Below are 19,586 nucleotides of genomic sequence, written 5' to 3'. Positions count from 1 at the left end.
GCTTGCAAATGTCTTCATTACATTGACAAAATTTAAAGACCTTTCAGTTTTTCTTGAGATAAACTTTACTGGTTGTATCTGCAGCCCAGTGCTGCACTGCATCCGTGATTGCACACAAAAAATTTACTTGCTAACTGTAGTTGTGTACAGTACAAGCACAAAATACACATTAAAGATGATTATTGAAGTTCACTCATCTTAAATCATTTAAGGTTCAAAACTTAAGCAGTAAAATAGCAATTTTATTCCAGGCTTCCCCCTTCAATATTATGGCCTCATCCTGTGTGGGAGTTCCTCTACTATTATTGTAGCATAATACCTAACAACATAGTACAGTTCACCTGTTTGCCATTTATGTGGTATTTATGTGGCAAAGAAATGGATGAATTTTGGATTATGAAGTTAAAAAGAAATGCTGATACCCTTACAGGCATAAACCTGGGTATTTTTTACTGCTGCCATCATGCTCCTTCTGCGACCTTGGGCAAGCCATTCCAGTTCTGTGTCTTCAGACTCACAATGCACGCAGGTGGGCAGGACCACTGTTCACCCAGTAAAACTCTCAGGGCCTTAAGTCCTCTGGGCCTCAGTGTTGCTGGATTTTAAAATTAGGTTAAAGCCATACCCAGAACTGCCTATACATGTGAAACTTTACTGGCCTAAGTATAGGGATGTAATTGTGCCAGTATAGGCGTATCAGAGTATTTTGCCACGTAGAAACATCTTGCACTTGTTGCTTCATAGCTCCTTCCAGGAATGATGACTGGATAAAAGCCAAAGTATTAGTTAAAGAATCAGTTTCAGTTCAATCTTGTTTGTGCAACACTTAACTGACTACTGTAAAGATCCCCGTAAACACAGCAGGCAGGAGAAGCTCACTGTTCCACCGTTCCACATGTGGACTCCAAACTTCCAGCCAGTTCTACTTCGGAGCTGACACTTGCAGCTCCAAATGGAGTTCAAGTTCGCTTCAGACGGACAGCGGCGTGAGGGTTCATTACTGTGCGTCTGACTTGCACAAGAAGCCTCACGCACTGTAATGGGTTTACTCGCATGAATGAGGAGTAAGTGCAGCAATACCTACGGGCAGGAGGACGTCCACGTGTAAAACACCTGCGGATAGAGAGTGCTCTATCATTGGCAGGTATTACAGCAATTACTTCAGTATTAAGACTAGACCAAGTCAAGGCTGAATCACCCGTGCCAAGCGGCAGGACATAATCCTGTTCGATCAGGAATTAACTCCGACAGCATCTGCCGCTGTCCCCGCAGCCTCGCTGCCGGAGCTCCCCGGCCGTTCCGGCGGTGCAGTAACGCCTTTTAAGCCCCAGTGAGGGTGTCGGAGGGGGCTCACAGCCGGGGCGGGGGTCGGGCTGTCGGCCAGGGCACACAGCGGCCGTGCCGGGCCGGGCCGGGCCGGGGCCGCTCTCCGGCGGCGGGCGCAGCGCTCCCAGCGGGACCCGGCGGCGCGGCGGCGGGGGCGGGAATTTGGGGAGGATCCCTGGCCGGGCCGGTGCGTGTGTGTGTGTGTGTGTGAGTGTGTGTGTGTGCCGGTGAGCGGCGCGGGGCGGCTCCGGCCGCCTGACGCCAGCCGAGCCACATCCATCCCGATCCCGATCCCGGCGCGGAGAAGCTGCCCGCCGGCCGCCCGTCACTGCCCGCCAGCCGGTAACAACTTCGCGTCTCCCCGCGCCTCTCCCCGCTCGCTGCCCCCGGGGCCGGGCGGCTGTACCCGCGCATCCTCCTCCTCCTCCTGCTCGCTCCTTGCCCGGAGCTGCCGCGGTGGTTCCCGGCCGCGGGGCCGGGCGGCGCGGCGGGAGCGGCTCTGGGCAGCGCTGCGCTCCCGCTCTCCTTCCCGGCATGATGGCGTCCCTGCGGCGGCCCGGCGGGGACCGCTCCCGGCTCCAAGTTGGTGGGTAGGTGCCGCGCCGGGCCCGGCGGGTGGCAAAGCCCTTCCCTGCCGGGAAGCCGCCGTCCTGCGCCTCCTCCCCAGCCCCAGCCCCATCGTGGCCCGCGGGGACGCGGCGGAGCCCCGGCCGGCCGGGGCAGGGGCTGCCTTTGTGTGTGCGGGAACAGCCTTTCGCCTCCCGCCTCGGCCCAGCCGCGTCCCTCTCTGTCTAATTTATCTTCTTTCTTCTTTTCCCCCCTTTCCTTTCTTTTCTTTCTTTCAACAGCCCCTTCCCTTCCTGGTTCCCCCCCCTGCCCCCCTCCCCTTTCTTCTTTAATGACAAATCTGTGCTTAGAGGTCAAGGAAAGTTCACTTTTTTTTTCCTTTTCCCTGTTAGAGGGTTTGGATGCTTGAGATTTTCCCCCTCCTCAGTATAATTGCTTCATATACTCGTACAGCCAAATAATCTTATCCTGAATATAGATCTTTAAAGCTTATTAAAATTTACTGGCGTGGAGATATTCAGTCATGCGTTCAAAAGGATCTGGGCCAAATACTGACTTTTTTTTTTTTTTTTAAATATAAACTGAAGTCAGAGGGAGTTCTGACCGAGGCAGGGCTGCTGTGATTGCTCTTTTGTTAGTAGATCAATCTGAAGAAGGTACGTGGTCCGACCTTACAGTTTGCTTTTACAAGATCTGGATAAGAACAGCTTATTCTGAGAATTAATCGTTATTTTGATGTATTTTAGGATAAAATGATGCTTACTGCCTGTCTAAAAGGTAACAGTTTTATTTGGGGAAGTATTATAAACAGAAGTTAATAAAAACAGTACTGTTAGAGCCAGATGGGGAGGAATAAAAGTAGATGTGTATTTCAGATACAGGCAAATGGAAAAGATCATTGCCTGAAACATGTCAGTGTTTAATGGATGTCAGTGTTCAAAGATACTACACCTTAAAAATAACGTGTCTTAGGAAAGAGCTGTCATAGCTGATAGTTTGTATTTCTTTTGCACGCAGAGAGGAAGTCAAAAAAAGAAAACTTGTTTAATACTTTTTCTTCCAATAGTTATATGTGTTTTTAAGCAGCACTCAGGAGTAAGAATAAAAACTGTAGCTTGCCCAGCCCACAGAGAACACGTTTCTTTGCAGGTGTGTGTCTGTAATTCTTCATGTGGTTGACTGCATGCACCTTGTCCTGTCAAACAATAGGAGCAAATCATGTGAGGGAACCTAAGTTTGGCTTATTTTTTTCTTTTACTTGTGAGTAATGACTTGGTTGAATTATGGGACATGAGTTTTTTAGTCGCAGCTGATTAATACTTAATTTCCACCTTGAACCAGAGAGCCGTGCTATGAAGCTTTTTCAAGATTCTCATTGGATTTTAGTGCAGGTTTTGAGTGCTCACTTCTCTACTGTAACTGGAAGAACATCAGTAAGAAAATGAGAGAGATCTGGCCCTTTCTGAAGTTCTTGCTGTGGTCTTAGGGATGAAGTCTTGCAATTTACTTCAGACTGTACATAGGCGCTTGATTTGGGCGATCCAGAAGCCTTCCACAGCTACCAGAAAGGATCAGTTCAACGCATGATCAAGTTACCCTAAGGGTAGGGATTTGTCCTTGCATCTGTTTTGACCCCATTAGCATTGGGTATGTAATCAAATACATTTTTTTCCTACTCTGTTCTGTTCAACTTGCTTTTTTGTGTACCCTTAAAGATGTGATGATCCAATACATTTGAGAGAAGTGACTGAGTAAACAGATGGAGATCTTTCTGTTTTGGTATAAATATTAACTATCAAATCAAATATTTGAAAGCTGATGAGTCTGGTGTTTGCTTTTCCTCTGTAGTTTGAACACAAAAGTAAAGAGCTGAATGTAAAGAAAAGTAATACAAAGGTTAATAAAAGTGCTACTTGTGTTTCTGAGTACTGGGAAATTATTCAGATTGAACTATGAGTTTCTTTGCTTGCTATAAAGATTTAAATTTTAAAAACGAATGGGTTATGACTGTTTGGGGTTTTTTTAAAATTAGAGCATGAATGCACTGGATATTACATATTGCCAGTGTTCTGCTCTGTGGAGCCCAAGCCATGTGTGTAAAATAAAAGCTCATTTGAGTAGTCTTACAGGCCTAATGGAGGCATCATCTCAGCTTTATAAATAATGTAAGTTGTGTATAATGTGGAGTCCCCAGAGACTGCAGAGAAAGCATCATTACCAGCCTTTTCAACCTGCTGGAGATCTTAAATTGATTTACAGCACTGAACTGGTGCAAAATGATACATCAGGATGACACAGGGTCAACCTGTAAAAGTCTATGATGTGAGCCTGTTAGTTCAGTCATCATAATTAAACCATATTATGAGGGCAGCAAAGCAAGTGTCTGTGACATGTCCCATTGTGCTTCAGATACGGCTGGTTTAAGAATCAAATAAAGAGAGCACCGTGTTTATTATTTAAGTTACGCAAAGATAAGTTGAAATTAACACTTGTGGCCCTGTGAAGAGTAAAAGCTGAACCAATTTAGGCTGACTCTCAATCTCTTCCTTGCAGTCATTAGGAGCTGAAATAGATGAAGGAATGTGCAGCTTTGGGATGTGTGTGTGGGGAAGTGGCTGTGAGTGAATCTCTGAAATTTATACATCCTTTCTCAAGGATCAACTAGACTTTACCTGCAGACTGTGCTATCAGATATCAAAGGAACAAACAGGAAAACAATCCAATTGTTTGGCTTTTTTCCCCCTAGTATTTCTAGCCTACTGAAGTTTGTAACTGCCTGTTGAAATGTTCCTGCAGATCTGAGTTCTTGTATAGGACAGAGCATTTTAGTCATTGCTTGAACTATATGGCCAAACTTATTCTAGAACAGAGACTCTAATTGTGAATATGAGTTGGCATAGGTCACTGTGCTTTTCTTAGTGAAGACAACTGTGGCTTCAGATTCGTGTTTTCCTCTAACAGCCCTAGAAAATAGCGTGCCACAGGTAGTAAAATGTTTGCTAAATACTCAGCATCTTAGGTCTTGCTGTTTCTGCTGGTAAAATTACTATGATGTGTTTTGGGAAAAATCCTGCAAAAATGACTTTTTTTTCTTCTTTCTGCTAGGCAGTGTGCTGCTTGGGGATTTGAGGGTTTTGCATTTGTTAGTGTTTAAACCAACTCCTCATACCTGAATTGGTGTGAATTTTTAATCTCCTGAGGTTCTCCCAGCCAAGAAAGAAACATACATTATTTTTAGTCATAAATGTAAGTAAAAAAAAATTTTGAGGCATGCAAGTGAAGCAGAGAAAATAAATGGTCACTACTGGTAAGAGATTTATTAGTCTCCAGGTTAATTTGCACCCCAACAGCATGTGCTTTAGCTAAGGTGCTTTTTGAGAGGCAGATAAAAGAATTAAAACTCACTTTGGAGTGCAGTGGCTTTTAAAATGTGGATGTGGATCTGTCTTTTGCTGTGTCAGTGCAGATGAAGAAACCACTGTATTGGAGAGAGAACCTTAAAATCTGTGAAAATGAAAGTCAGATTGCACAAATTGCTTTATGGTTAACGAAGCGATCCTACCGATGTGTGGGAGGTTTGTTGGTTTTGTTTCTGGTTATTTTTTTAATTTCTGGTTTAGGTTTTCATGACAAACTCACCCAGTTTTGCTTTCAGAGTAGGGAAAAGTCTATTCTGCCCATAAAAACTTCACTGTTTTTCCCTGTAGTAACAGCAGACTAATGTTTTTCCACTGGCCTTTCTTATGTGTATAGCAAAAAACTGCATGCATACCAGTCTTAATAGTTAAAAGATGATATGCAGTTCCTAGAAGCTTTCCTTTGAAATGTACTGAGTGGAAAATTCGAGTTTAAAATACAGACCCCAAGTTGGCAAGCGAGGTTTGAAATGCTGGTGACTTACAGGCTCATCTACACAGGCATCTTGCAATTCTCAAGCTCTTCTGCTCAAGCTGTAGAACAGCATAGAGATTTTTTTTATCGAATGGAGGGTTTTGCTTGGGATGGGAAGGAAGTAATTTTGAATTGATATTTTAAAAGTTTTAGTGTTGTCTCCCTGCAGTCTGAGGTATAAGTGTTTCCATTAGAATGTTGCTATTCTTCAAGATTTGAAATAACCAGAGAGAATGTTTGATTGGGCCTTTTGTAGAGGGCTTTACAGAAAGTGGATTCAGGAGTGAGAACACCCTTGGCTGGCTAATGGCTGCCACAAAGATCTCTATCCTCATCCTCAGACAAATGGTAATTTGCATTACAGAAGCTTTTCGGGTTGCTGTGTATTTGAGGGGGGGGACGCCTTTGTTTTTTAACGGGATAGAGAAGGCAAGCATTTAGTAAAATGGGCTGATTTCAAGGAATGAAAACATTTTCTAGAATGATCCCAGATCATACGGGATCTCTCCCTGCATCCATTTGACGCCTGCATGTGTTGGCACTGGAAGTTCGTCCTAGTTTAATAGGAACAAAGGGCGAGCACACTACTCCTAATTAGTGTGTGTGAGGTCAAGTATTCCATGCACAGAACGCTGAACTCTGCCGAGCTGTGGAGATGGGTCCATTTTTATTACTTTTTTATTTTGGGAAAGGAGGAAGGATGTGTCAGGAGCTGCGGTCGTGGGATTGCTCTGGTGGAAGGGTTGTAGGGCTGTGACCATAGTGCCACACAGCAGCTGAGTGGAGTCATTAGATTCCAAAGGGTTTTCTACAAGGGTTTCTACGGATTGCTTTGCTCAGTTGTACTCTTCTGGTGGACTGCTGTCTTGGGAGACTGTGTAGAAGCTGAGTTTACATCAGGAGCTGAAGCTTTTTTCTTCCCCTTTCTAGACTTGCCAGTGTCTGACCAGTAGAGCTATTCTGGACACTTGCACAATTTGGTCGTTCTAATATAGATCTGTGATTGTTCTGGACTATGTCACTTTTATTCCAATATGTGTTATCCACTCAGGAGAAGGATATTAGAACAGATGTCACCAGTCTCTCCCGTTTGGTTCTTCCCCCACCCTTTCTCCAGCATGCACAGGCGAAGTCTAGAGTACAAGGAGGAAAACAAATTATTTTTAAACATGCCTTTATATAAGTCATTATATTTAGGCACTGTTCAAAGCAGTATCATCCAAACCCAACTATTATGTTGACTTGGCATGTAAGCAAATCATTAATGTGGTTCACCAGTGATTTCTGAAGCATTATTTCATATTTCTGTACTCGTAAAGGGAACACTCTTCCCAACATGGCAGCAGATGAGACTGTCTAAGTCAGTGTAGACAGTCTGAATTATAGCACTTAATGGTATTCAGAAGTATATCACTTGCATGTTTTTGTCATTAAAACTACTAAAATGCCAATCCACATCAAAGTGATCTATGGACTATCAATCCAATATTGGGTAACTTGAAAATAAGATACCCATTAAAAGTTTTTACAGTGCTGAAGTGGTTATAGACAGAATCATGAGAGTTTTGTCTGTGTCCTTGTGTCTTTCCCCAGCATGGGTGTAAGAATCACATCTGCCCTCCAGTTTTGACTGATGGACCTTCTTTCAGTACTTGGAACTATTGTTTGAGGGGCAGCTGAAAATATGTCCTCTCATTACAGATTTCATCCGTGAATAGAACTTGGATTTCAGGGTTTACAGCATTACAGAGGTTCTTCTGCAGAGGTGGCAAGACTGATGTACATGTTTAAGGATGTGTCTGAGTAGATGAAAGCAAAAAAAGCATATGTGCACACACTTGACACTCCTGTAGCAGGTTGAAAAGTTTTCTGTGAGTTCAGAGAACCTCGTATGTTCATATTGATTGGTGCATGCAGTGACCGTAGTTGATTACTTGCTTTTATTTCTCACTTTGCTCAGCTGCCAACTGGTATCTCATACTTCTGTGTTTACATGAAAGATTGAATTACTGAGATATTTTTCTTGTAAATAATTTCAGACTTCTGATTTCAAGCACTTTCAGGAATTGGAAATATAATCAGCATTCTGTCTGGTGTAGCATGTTGAAACCAGGACATGAGACTCTTAAAGATATTTTATTCTTACAGTGGTGTGTATATAGGACCCTTCAGAGTGGATAGGTATGCTATATGTGTGTGTGGACATATTAATACCTAAAATAATAGTCACTGCTGTTGAAAGTTAAATTATTTGAATCAGAGGAAGGTAGGCTGCACCTATATATAGTTGAGAAGAGTCTGTACATTTATCAAGGTCTGTGTATGTAATAACTATTTATATATAAATGCTTAAATGCTGTTTAAATGCTTAAAAGCTTAAAATCAGTTTTGGTTAAAGATGAAGTAAATAACTGGAGAATCATGTTGCAACAAATTGTGGTTTCCACTTAAATGTGTTTCTAAGAGTGATAGAAGGAGGAAACATCTGCTGTTTGGTCAGATGCTGTTAATGAGCTGCATATTTGACTTCATTCTGCCAGTGTATTTCACCTTTGTATCTGCTGGGTTTCATTTGAATATTGACGTGGGAGGAATTAATCAAACGCCCTGGTTGTCTTACCTGCATCTTACTAGTAAGGACTTTGATTGAACTGATCTGTTGAGGGAAAATATATGTAGCTTGTAACTGGACATATTTTCTGTGACGGGGGAAAGAAGGGTCCCAAAATTCTGTCAAGATAAACATGGTAGTGTGTGTAAGAGAGAGGGTGGAACGTGGTGTGAAACTGACATCTCCTGCTCTTTCAGTTGATGGTTTAATTCTCTGGAGTGTCCCTGTAATTTAGACAGCTGAAGAATAGCAAAAAATATATGGGTTGGGTTTTTTTGTTCTCCGTTGTTTTTTAACTCCTCGTCCTTTCCTTTCTAGCCCTCCCAAAATGTTGTAAAACAAACTCTGCTAGTGTTTTGGTAGGACAGAATAGTTGGCAGAACACCGTTGCTCACTGTTGGCCAGTTGTCTTTTTTTCAAGGGTTTCCAAGCTGTCTTACATGAAGCAAGAAATTTACTTTCAAGTTAGGCCACACACTAGCACCTGCTTAGGAGTATAGATTCTGCTCCCAGGTCCTGAAAAGTTAGTGAAACTGGCTTGTCAATAAAACACAGTCCTGTTTGATGAAGGGTCTTTCTCTTGATATCTAAATGCTCTGGTGTGAAATTTGACATTTTTTTATCACTGTTACGGTTTCCAGGCTGAAATATACTTTGGGGAAGGCGAGTTTGGATTTATTTTAACCTAGGAGGGGCTTTATTCAGGTTAGTAAAACTGCAAACTACAAGATGATTTTTTTTTCTGTTGACTTAATTCCCTGTGTAATAAAATAGTCCATCGTGCTTTTGCAGATAGGCTGGGAGACAAATGGGATGTGAACATGACAGGGCTTAGTCATGATTGCTTAAGGTATCTGGAGCTATAGTGATGAGCATGGGATGGGAACCTCTGTAGATCAGAATCTTCCAGTAGCTCACAAGCAGTGAAAAATGGGGTGGAAAAGTGGTTTCTTAACCAGGGTTGTATGCAAAGCAAGGTGACAGTGATGAGGACTTGTGTTTTAATGGAACAGAGCCATACATGAAGCCACACTTCAGGGGTAGAAGCATGAAGGGAGGAAGAGTGAGGCAACTCAGAAGGCTTCTGGATTCTCTGAAGTGGTCAAAATCAGGGAGAAAGCAGCTTTCTTGTGCCTCTGCCTATGCTCAGCAAACAGAGCTCAGTCCCTGCCTCAGTGTAGTAGCACTTGATATGATTTTGTTCTTGTGCCGAGGCAAGCGGAGTTCTACCCAGTTTTCTTGAACCAGTTGCTTTTCTGATGTGATCAAATTAATTGGCAGGTGGTTGTTTTGAGAACTTCACAGAATCACAGTACGGTTGATATTGGAAGGGACCCCTGGAGGTCATCTGGTCCAGCCTCCTCCTCAGTCACGGCCACACAGGTTGCCCAGGACCATGTTCAGATGACTTCTGTTTTTCCAGTTGTGTGACAACTGCTCTTGTTTTTCCCAACAGTGAATAAAGTAGATTTGAAATTTATTTGAATCTGAAGGACCTGTCAACATGTACATGATGGCTTCTGAGATTGTTACACACATAATGCCATGATGCTGGTTTAATTTCAAGTGTGTAGTTCAGGAATCCCAAACGCATGTAAAGCGTGTGCTTCCCTGTACAGGGAGGGAAGAGGGAGATGAGAGGGACAGAGACCCAACTCGAGTGGCTTTACTGAGGTCTTACCATGAGTCTAACATTCAGGACCAGAATTGCAACTCTCTCTTGGTCTTTGCTCTTGTCAGATATGTCTTTTCATCGCTAAGGAGAGAGAGAGAGAGAGAGAGAGAGATAGATAGATAGATAGGTAGATGGATAGAAAGAGCAGACCTTAGTTATGTCATCATCTTAGTTCTGCTAATTACCTGGTGAATGCAGTGATGAACTATACTGATTTGAAAAATGTGGATTTTGACCTTGCTGAATGTCTTGGAAAACTTGGCTTACATATAGGTTGCCATCCTGACTATTGCAGTTTCTTGTTTTGCATTTTTGCCTGCTGCTGGCTTTACAGTCTGGCATATTTAATAACAGGCCCTTTATTATCCATGCTGGCTAGTGTCAGTGTTAAGTGCTTTCTCTTGGATATAGTAGCCAAAGGAAAAGTCTTTGTCTTTATTAGTTTAAAAACTTAGGATAAAGTAATTACAGTTTCTGTAATGTGTCGTATTATATTTCATGTGGAAAATACTTTATAGATGCTCTCGGCTTTAAACTCTGCATTGTGTGGTATTTTTGGATAGATGGATATGAAATCACTCTTTTTTCCCCCAAGTTTTCAGTCTAGTTACTAGAGCAGAAGGCAGTGGCATTAGAGGGGGGTTGAATTTCTTGCTGGAGTGTTTGGTTATTCAGAACCAGCCAAGGCAGGGCGCCTTGCCCTAGGGATGAGAGCAGGTTTTGCAAATAAGCTGAAGTACTCATGTCTGAGTGTGAGCTAATCTTTGACCTGGATATCACTTAAAATTTGGGGGTGGCAGCTCCCCAAGATGCAAAGAACTCTTAAGAGTTGGGCTTCTCTCAGCCCCAGCCAGGGATTTCTTCGCATAGGCTGGCTGGGTGACTTTGGTGCTCTGAGCTGACCCCGCAGAACGTGTTTTTTGGTTTATGTTGGTTTTGCCAGGTTAGGAAGGTGAACTGACTGACAGGTAGAGGAAAGTTATGTTGCAGTACCGAGGCTGGGATAAGGGAGTAAAGAGAAACCTTTTCTCTCTGGGTGGGAGTGAGCCCTTGGGGCTGCTCACTGGCTTGTGGACCTGTGACCTTGCTGGCCCAAGGCAGCTGCTGGAGGTAGCCAGTCACAGGACAGTGCTGTAGCACTCCCAGATGAAGACTTCCTTAATACGCTTGCCAAGGAAAGGTCTAATTTACAGGGTTTTTTTCCCAGATACTTATGTTGGTGATTAGCAGGGACTCGACTGCCAAAAGTTACGTCAGCCACAAAGCCCCAGTGTAGCTCTATTGGCAGCAAAACGACAGTGATTAATGGTGCAGTGTCTTTTATTGGGGGTGAGGGAGGACGGATGGAGAGCAACACTTAAACAAGCTTTTCTGGTCAAGTGTTGTTTTGCTGGTATAAACTGCAAGCTGTCTTAGAGATGTTTTCTAGTTTAGTGCAAGCAGATGAGCGGAACACATCTAGTGCTCGTCCTGTGTGAGACAGGACAAGTGGTTTTCCTCAGGAGGAAAAGAGTGTCCGAGTTTAACTTCTTGGTAGTAGAAACTTTATTTTCCTCTTCAGAGGATGAAAGAACTTGAAACAATTGGCAGACTGGGTACAGTTAGCAGCATTATCAAGAAATCAGAGAAAAGGTAAATACTTAATCCCCTAAAACCCCTTCTGTAAAAGTAGATTGGTGTTACCAGAAATTGCTGCCAGTGAAGATAGTTAGGACACCTGAAGCTGATCTGTGGTGTGAGCCAATGCACTGTTTGTAGCTTTCCTGGGTACTGCACCACTGCATAAATCACTTTCACATTTTGGGTTTCAATCCACTTTCCTCAAAGGAAATGTAGAAAGCATTTGTTTTGGTGTTATATAGTAAATGTGTTTGAAAGCCCTTACTCTTTCTTGTTACTTGCATCGCTGTAGTATGTTTCTTAAGTTTTAGGAATTAGACTATCTACAGATCTAAAATGCAAACTGTAGGTATTTCCCTAGTAGTGGGAGCTACTGCTTTTCCTAGTGCTGGAGCAAGGTACTCACTGAATTCCCTTGTAGCCTTCTGCTGTGCTGAGGAACTCTCCAGATCATGGGAATCTGACTGTAACATCTTTTTAATTTTTATCTCTGGCTTGGCTAGAGGCTTCTTTGCAGAAATCGTCACCGTAACTGGCATAAATGCTCCAGGGCTATTTACTGCAGTTGACTGGATAACTGTTCCCTTTGCCCTTCTCCCCACCAGTTTATCAGGAATGATTCTTGCTCATGGTCAGACCCGACACATCTGCTGTGGTTTGTGAACTAGGAGTGCTGATGGCAGGCTGCTTTGGCTCAAGTCTCATATTCCTGATTTTTTCCATCACACCTTTGCCTACCTTCTTGCTTTCACTGACTTGGTACATGAGGGCTCTCAATCTTCCAGCCAGCCAGCAGGCCAGGGTTGTTTGAGGCTAAAGGCTTCTTATCTTTGGAGCTGGGGAGTGCTGGTGTCAACCCCAGAATTAAAAGCATCTTGTGTTAACAGCTAAAGACAAAGAATCCGAAATCTTTGTGTGTTCTTTCTGTGCACTAGCTTGTGGCCTAGAAGTAAGTAGTCTTGGAAAGCTACAAGTGCTGGAAGTTCACCCTTGCAGCCTCACTTTGTGACTTTGGAGCTTGGAGTTCTTCTGTTTATCCTCAGTACCAGGCCAGCTATGACTGTTTGTTCAGTAGCAGGCAGCAGCAGCAGTGGAAAATTTGGAAGCCTTCTGGCTGTTTTAAGCTAGCCTGCTGCTGACCTTGCAGAGTATGGGCTGTTTGGAAAATGCCGTGTTTTGGTGTCTTGGCTGTAAGAGACTTGCAACTTTGCCAAATTTGAATTTTGAAACTTCAAACTGGTCTCGAAAAATTATGGTGGAGTGATTAATAGGCTGCCTTATTGCCATATGCAGTCATACAGGCTCTGTTAATAAGAAAAGCTTGCAGATAAGGAAAGGGTACTGAGTAATTCTTTTTGTGACTTGGTTCCTCTTCCAAAAATCATGAAAAGCTTACAGATAACGAGGGGATCAGACAGACAGATTACAGCCCTTTTCTCCTGTTGTAAAACCTCTGTATTCCCAGTAAGCGGTGTAGGAGGATATCTCCCACTTCCTTTCAAGCTATGCTGTTCCCAACTGCTGTATTAACTATCAGTTCCTATCTGTGGGTTGAAGCCTTTGTACAGAATGCTCCAAAGCCTTGATCTCAGGAATATGAGAAAACAGTTTGATGTGAGATTCTGCAGATGTTCTGGCACAGGGCTGTGACAGCTGCTTTTGCCTCATCCCACAGTTTTTTGTATCTCTCTGACTCCTCGTGTATGGCTGCACCCTTGTTTTGCCCTTTTGGAAGGGGAAAGGTGTGTCTGTGACTTCTGGGTCTGTTTTTAGTGTAGGCACACTCAGAATTGCACCTCACCTGCTGGTAAAGGCCACGATCAACCTTACATATGTGTTTGCAGGTGTATTTTAAATGGTAACCCAGAGTGCCCTTGATTTGGTCTCAGGAGGATCCCTAAAAATTTGTACTTGCCTGTAGGTTGTAATCTTTGAAGAGTTTAATTGTCCTGTATGGAAGCTGAAGGGCCATCTGTAAACACTGTGGTCTTCCATTTATAAAGGGTCTGTGACTTAGGGTGGTTTGATAAATACCAAGGAACTGCCAGGGAGTATATGCTGTGATGGGGTCGTGCAGCTGCTGCTCCCTGTCCTGAGGACCTGGAGCACATTGGGCTTCATGTCATCTGAAGTCCAGTCCCGGTTTTCAGAAGGCCACTCATGGCACACTGTAATTAAATAATGTTTCATTGGACTGTAGAAGTCTGGCAAATATTGGTGTTTGTGTCTGAGTTGTATAAACTTGGCTTGGAAAGCTGTGTCATCTTCAAACACTTTCTCTGTCCCGAATGGTAGTTGTGAATTGCAGGACACTTGACGAAATTCAACATAGACATTTTAAAGCCGTGGAGAAGGTACAGTGTTTTAAAATTTGTTCGAAGGCGAAAAAATAGCTCTTTAGTTTTTACAGATAAGGCAGAAACCAGGAAAGCTGGAGGAATCCTTTAAAAAGAGTAAAGCGTGCATCTCATGAAATGCACTGAAATGTCTTCAGTGCTGGCAAACTGATTATTCTTATTTCAGGTGTATAAATGGTGGGTGGGGGACTAATTTGTGGAAAGATTCATTTCATTTAACAGCATTACTTTTTTGGTTTAATTTTCATCAGTTTGTTCTGCTTTGCTGAGGCTTGACCCAATAACTCTTTTATTAGTAAGTAATTTTTCTTCTCAGTTTTTGTCATCTCTTGCTTTGGTGAAGGATTCTGTTTAAAGCTGAGGCTCTTGAGCTGTAATTTAACATCTTTACTTAATCTCTGATAAATGAAGTCTGGGTCACAGTCTTTAGAAGTGGTTTAATGCAGCTGATGTAACTGTATTGGTGCATGCTCTTGGTGAAATGAATCATTTGGAGGAGCAGTGACTTGCCTCAGCTGAGCATAACTGGAGTGTGTTTGGTGGGGTTCCCCTCCTTAAAAAATACCCCATTGGAGCGCTGCTCTGGCTGGGGCTGACAAACCCCTTTTTAAATTCATGCAGTCTGTGCTAGACTGTGCTGTTCTCTGAAGACAAAACACATCTTGCATTTTATGAGCTTCACTCAAAAATTTTGATGCCTGAGTGGTGATGGACATTTTTTCTTCCTTTTCTGTTTTAAAGATTTTCCTTTATGCTGCAGATGTATGTTTTAACTGCCTAAAAAAATCCCTGAAAGTGACATGTCAGTAAATTTTCCCCATCTCACCTGTGAAGGAAGTTCCTCCCACCCTCTGCTGATGAATTGGAGGGAAATGCTTTTTTCGGCTGATAAAAAGAAATAAAATTCCATGCCCTTCCCAAAGGAGGAATTCAACAATTGGACAAGTGATGTGGGACCATGTGTTGGTTTGTAAAAGGATATAGTTTGTAAAGATGTTTCCTTTGATGCCTGTGATGAATATGGATGTGTTTCCGTTGGAGAGGGTTTTGATTAAATTATGCAATTAGAGCTGACCAGACAGATCTAAATATAGGAAGAGGTTTCAGTTATCCTGCCTTTGTGTGTATTAACACACCCACACAGATGTGTGTTTGTTATTGTTGTAAACAACACCTGTTTTCTAAAGACAGTTCAAAAAGTCAGGAAAGGGAATGGTCTCTGTGGAAAAAGGGAGTTATACGGGAGTTTTATGATGAAAGGGGAAAAAAAAAATCTGTTTTCCCCAGCTTTTTCACCTTTTAGAAGAGGACTTCTGACTTACTTTAATAGCTAGGCTAGTCCTGGCATCTTTGTGGATGTTCACAAAGCCATAGCCAGTGCTCCAGACTGGTCTTAGAGGTTCTTCTGCATTTTTCAGGACTTGGTCTGTGTCATCTAACAATGCTGACTGAGAGATCCTTGGCTGCTTCTGTACTCCTGAGTGCTCTTAGTTCCTAGTAGGACAATGCATGGAGTTTAAGTACTCCACAGCACAAGTGAAATGGATAAACCTGCCCCAAAGATGCACAATACCCACTGTGATGGCTGGTAATTAATTCTGTTCCTTGACAATTGTTTCTTTGGATATGTTTTTCTTTTGAATGTCTTGTCATAGTTTGAGGATTTCTCTGAGAGGCCTTTAGCTTGGAGAGAGGGAAGAATGAAGAGTGTCTTCCTTCATAGCATTTAGGGAAAAAAACACCTTATGAACACTATTCTGGCAAGTTTTGTGATTCCTTGTATTCATCTTATAGGTTATTTTAGTGAAGTTCATATTTTGCAGTTCCATCTGTGGCAGAGTTTTGACTGAATCATCAAGTTACAGTTCCTTCCTGACCTTGGTTAAAGCACTAGGCTGTGGTTTTAGAGATAGTCTTTGAAAGCACATCCGATTCAGTCCGACTGCTCGCCAGCACCAGAAGGGATTTGTCCACACCTGGGTGGACGTTTTGATCATCCTACTTGTACTAGCTCTGCTGTGCACCAGGCTTACCCAGCTTCCTGACCAAGTATCTTGGCAAACTTGGTTTTAGTTTTTTCCTGTAGTCTTGGCAATATAAAATTTATATAAAATAAGCACGGCAAGGAGACCTGCAGGTGGTAGAGGAAGAGCTGGTGTGTTGTGACTTTGTGGAATCTCACATGCATCTGAAGGCAGGAGAGAGTAAAATTCAGCAGTGTGTTTTTCATCTCTGGTGACAAAGGCAGGATTTGAGGATCTGGTGATCACTTAAGAGGCTGTAGAGTGTTAGTGTTGTAACCATGGTGGAGCTGTGCTTTAATGAAGGTGGAGATAAAACTCATGAAGGATGTGGTGTTTAAATTTGTTTTCAGGAGTATGGTTTTCAGTAGGTCAAAAACAGCAAAGGTATTGGGAAGAAATGTTCTTAACCAGGACAAGGACAAATCTAATTGTTATGCATGTCTGTTAAAACTGGGAAAGAACCTTTGCCATGTTCTTCTCACAATGATATACTAGCTTAGAAAGACTTTTGTGCCATTTTAGTTGTATTGTAACACAGGATTCGGTTTCTAATGCATATGGAAAGCAGGTATTTTTTCTGGAGAAGCAACAGTGAAGTTACCATAAATCTTTCAAATCTGGTACCTTCAAATCCAGAAAACCTGTAAGAATTTGCTATTGTTTTACTCTTGCAGTCGTGATAGTTGAGACTTCAAGGGCAAGGAGCAATGCCTTGTGTGCCAGAAGCTGAGTGGGGAGGCGGGCAGGAGGAAAGCTGTGGTTCGCTGTAGAAACTGGCCGAACACCGTGTTCTTGGTTTGAACTGTGGGGAGCACTGGGAAGGAGCTGGCAGATACTGAAAGTGTAAGGTTATCCCTTCATGCTCTGGACTAACAGAGCAGTGGGGTTTGTGGGTTTTGGGTCACTGTTGCCCTCCTTCCCTCCACTGGTAAATCCTGCATTGCCCTGCGGTTTCATTTTGCTCTCCCCCCGCCTGCTGAACTAAAGGGTGCTTGTAGGTATCTGACAGGATTTTCCCTGTGGGCTGTACAGTGGTACATGGGAGGTTTTCTTGGAAGGGCAATCCCTCAGCCAAATAGCACGAGGGATGGATGGCCCAAGAGGAGTTTTGATGCAGACTGGGTGTTTTGGGCTGTTACAGAGGTTACTTCACAGGACAGGCTGGAGATACCCATCCTCCTGGCCCTTGCTGGATCTAAGTAAGGAAAGGAGTCTAATGCAGTGTCAGGAAAAACCCTGCCTACTCTGTTAGGTATGATGAGGTATTTTCAACACCAGTGTGTTCCTCTTTCCTTGAATGATATGTTGTATATCAGAACACAGGATTGCTTATTTCAATGGTTTTTTGAGTTCTTTCTACCTTTCCAAGAGAACATAAAATAGTTAATTTTTTTCTTTTTTCTCTTTGTCATTTTCCAAACCTACAAGGAAAGCCAAGTCAGGTTCTGTACAGGCTCTCTAATGAGTTCTACAGCACTGTGATGTGAAATGTGCTTTCTTTTTACATGTGTATTGTAATTCAGTGAGGTTTCTGCCAGGTTTAGTGCATTTTTCCAAGCTGAGCAAGATCTGATCTTCTGCCATAAGAAGGTGCAAAGAAAGAATTTGTTGACTAAAAGGAGGGTAATTCAGCAGAAGACTCTGGACTTTCTGTTTCACAAAGCACATTACTTGAAGAAAGAAATCAAAACTTTCTGCTGCTTGCTCCAAGGATAGGGAGCTAGATGAAGTTAGTGCACAATATGTTGTTACACATTCTACCATTGCAGCTGCTTAGACTTTGTGCCTTTTAGTAATACATAAAAACTGTACATGGAGATAGTTCCTGCCAGAATAAAGAGACAGCTCCCTGGCTTCTATGCCAAAATCTGTTTTTTGATTGGTTTTTTTTTTAAGAAAAAAAGTCTAAATATTGTACTGAATACATGAATTGCTAAAAATATATGTCTCTCAGAGCAGGTAAACGACTAAATATTTTTAAAGAAGTAAATTAAAATCTCTCTGCTTGTTATTTCTTTATAGTGTTACTAAGTAATGGATGCTGGGAAGAGGTATGTTGACTAAGATAAATTGAATTTTTAAAATGTAGTCATAGACTAGACAGTTTTCTCTGTGGTTCACTGTGGTTCCTGCCCATTTTTATGTCTAACTGTGCTAAGCATATATTAAAAATATTTAATAGGATCCTTTTTGCCTGCATCACTGAGCCTGTAATACAAATAACGAAATTAGTAGGAGAGTTAGAGTCACTTCTTGTTTGCCTGAAACTTGGGCTAGAAGTTGTTTTGCTCCCCCATCCACCCCTCTGGGAGAGGATCATCTAATTGTCTAAACCCTTTCTCCACCCATCAAAAACAGTCATTTATGCAAAGTGGGACAGTTTCCTATGGGATCTCCTGTGGGAATTTGAAAGCAGTCTCGTTGAATATTTTACTGTCTGCTTCATGTTGCTGACGGAGTAGCTATCTCTTCTTTGAGGGCTAGAAAAATAGAACTTCAGTCTTAGGTATTTTGCCTGAATATGTTTGTTTAAACACAAGGCTGGCCAAACAGATATATAAAAATATAATGCTCACTTATTTTTTCATAGGCTGCGTACAGGTTTGTGTGTTAATCCAAAGATAACAAAAAAAGACAACAGCAGTGAAGGAAGACAAATAAAACAACATTGGGATTTGAAAGAAGTTTGTTGATTCCAACTCATCCATCAGCAGACAGAATGCATAATAAAAAGTGCATGGGTTTGGATGTGTAGAGAGTGTCTGATAAGTGGGTAATACTCAACTTCCTTTAAACTGTTGCCAGACTGCTTTTTGGAGAGTGCCCTGTTGTTTTGCCTAGGTTTCTATTCTGTCCCTACCTCATGAATAAAGAGACCCTTCAAGGGCTGGTGGTCACTCAGCTGTTGGAAATACTAATTCCCACTTTCCCAGAAGGGCACGTGGATTTGGGGAAGAAAGACGCAGACTGTGTCATCTGCTGACTCGTGGTTTAATCTTTATTTTGCACTTCCAGCTGATAAGACCACTTTGTGCAGAAGCAATACAGGAAATGATGCAGTGCAGAAACCAAGAGTGGCAGAAAGGGAAATGGAATGTACTGGCAAGGGCTCAGCCCTGCGGACGAGCTCTCTGCTTCTTGGAAACGAAAACCTCCACATACATTGTGGTTTGGGTTTTATTTGTTTGGTTTTGTTGTTGTTTTTTTCTTTGTCTGTTTGTTTTTTGGGTTTTTTTAGCTTAATATTGGTTTTGGAGCTTAGAGAAACTAGTGTACAGCAGCCTGTGAGTTTTGTCCCTCTTCCCTTATCTTGCTGCTTGTTCAGGGCTTGGGGTGTGCTTAGGCTTTGTTTTGGAGGCAGGACTTCAGCAGGAATCCCTGGCTGGAGGCTGGTGGCCAGCTGGGTCCTGCTGAGCTGCATTACTCTCAAGCTCACCTCCAAGCGCTGTGCCTAATGCTGTTCCTCCTGCTCCCAGCAGCTGTTGTCACAGAGATGCCACCGTAGCTTTGATGGT

The 19,586-nt window shown here is 42.5% G+C and overlaps 1 protein-coding gene across 3 annotated transcripts in view; it reads left to right on the top strand.

Annotated features, from left to right (window-relative positions):
• Nucleotides 1-19,586, top strand: part of SMAD1 (SMAD family member 1) — a 64,045-nt gene that overhangs the window by 17,725 nt on the left and 26,734 nt on the right. The window contains exon 1 of one of the 3 annotated variants that reach the window (XM_039551104.1): nt 1,500-1,668. The exons of 1 other annotated variant lie outside the window; for it this stretch is intronic. The gene's annotated coding sequence lies outside the window, so the exon portion shown is untranslated. One more of the 3 variants, XM_039551105.1, reaches the window with a different exon arrangement.

The sequence above is a fragment of the Corvus cornix genome, chromosome 4, assembly GCF_000738735.6.
Source record: "Corvus cornix cornix isolate S_Up_H32 chromosome 4, ASM73873v5, whole genome shotgun sequence".
Classification (NCBI taxonomy): domain Eukaryota; kingdom Metazoa; phylum Chordata; class Aves; order Passeriformes; family Corvidae; genus Corvus; species Corvus cornix.
The sequence above is the reverse complement of the archived record's forward strand: the minus strand, read 5'-3'. Positions and strand labels throughout refer to the sequence as shown.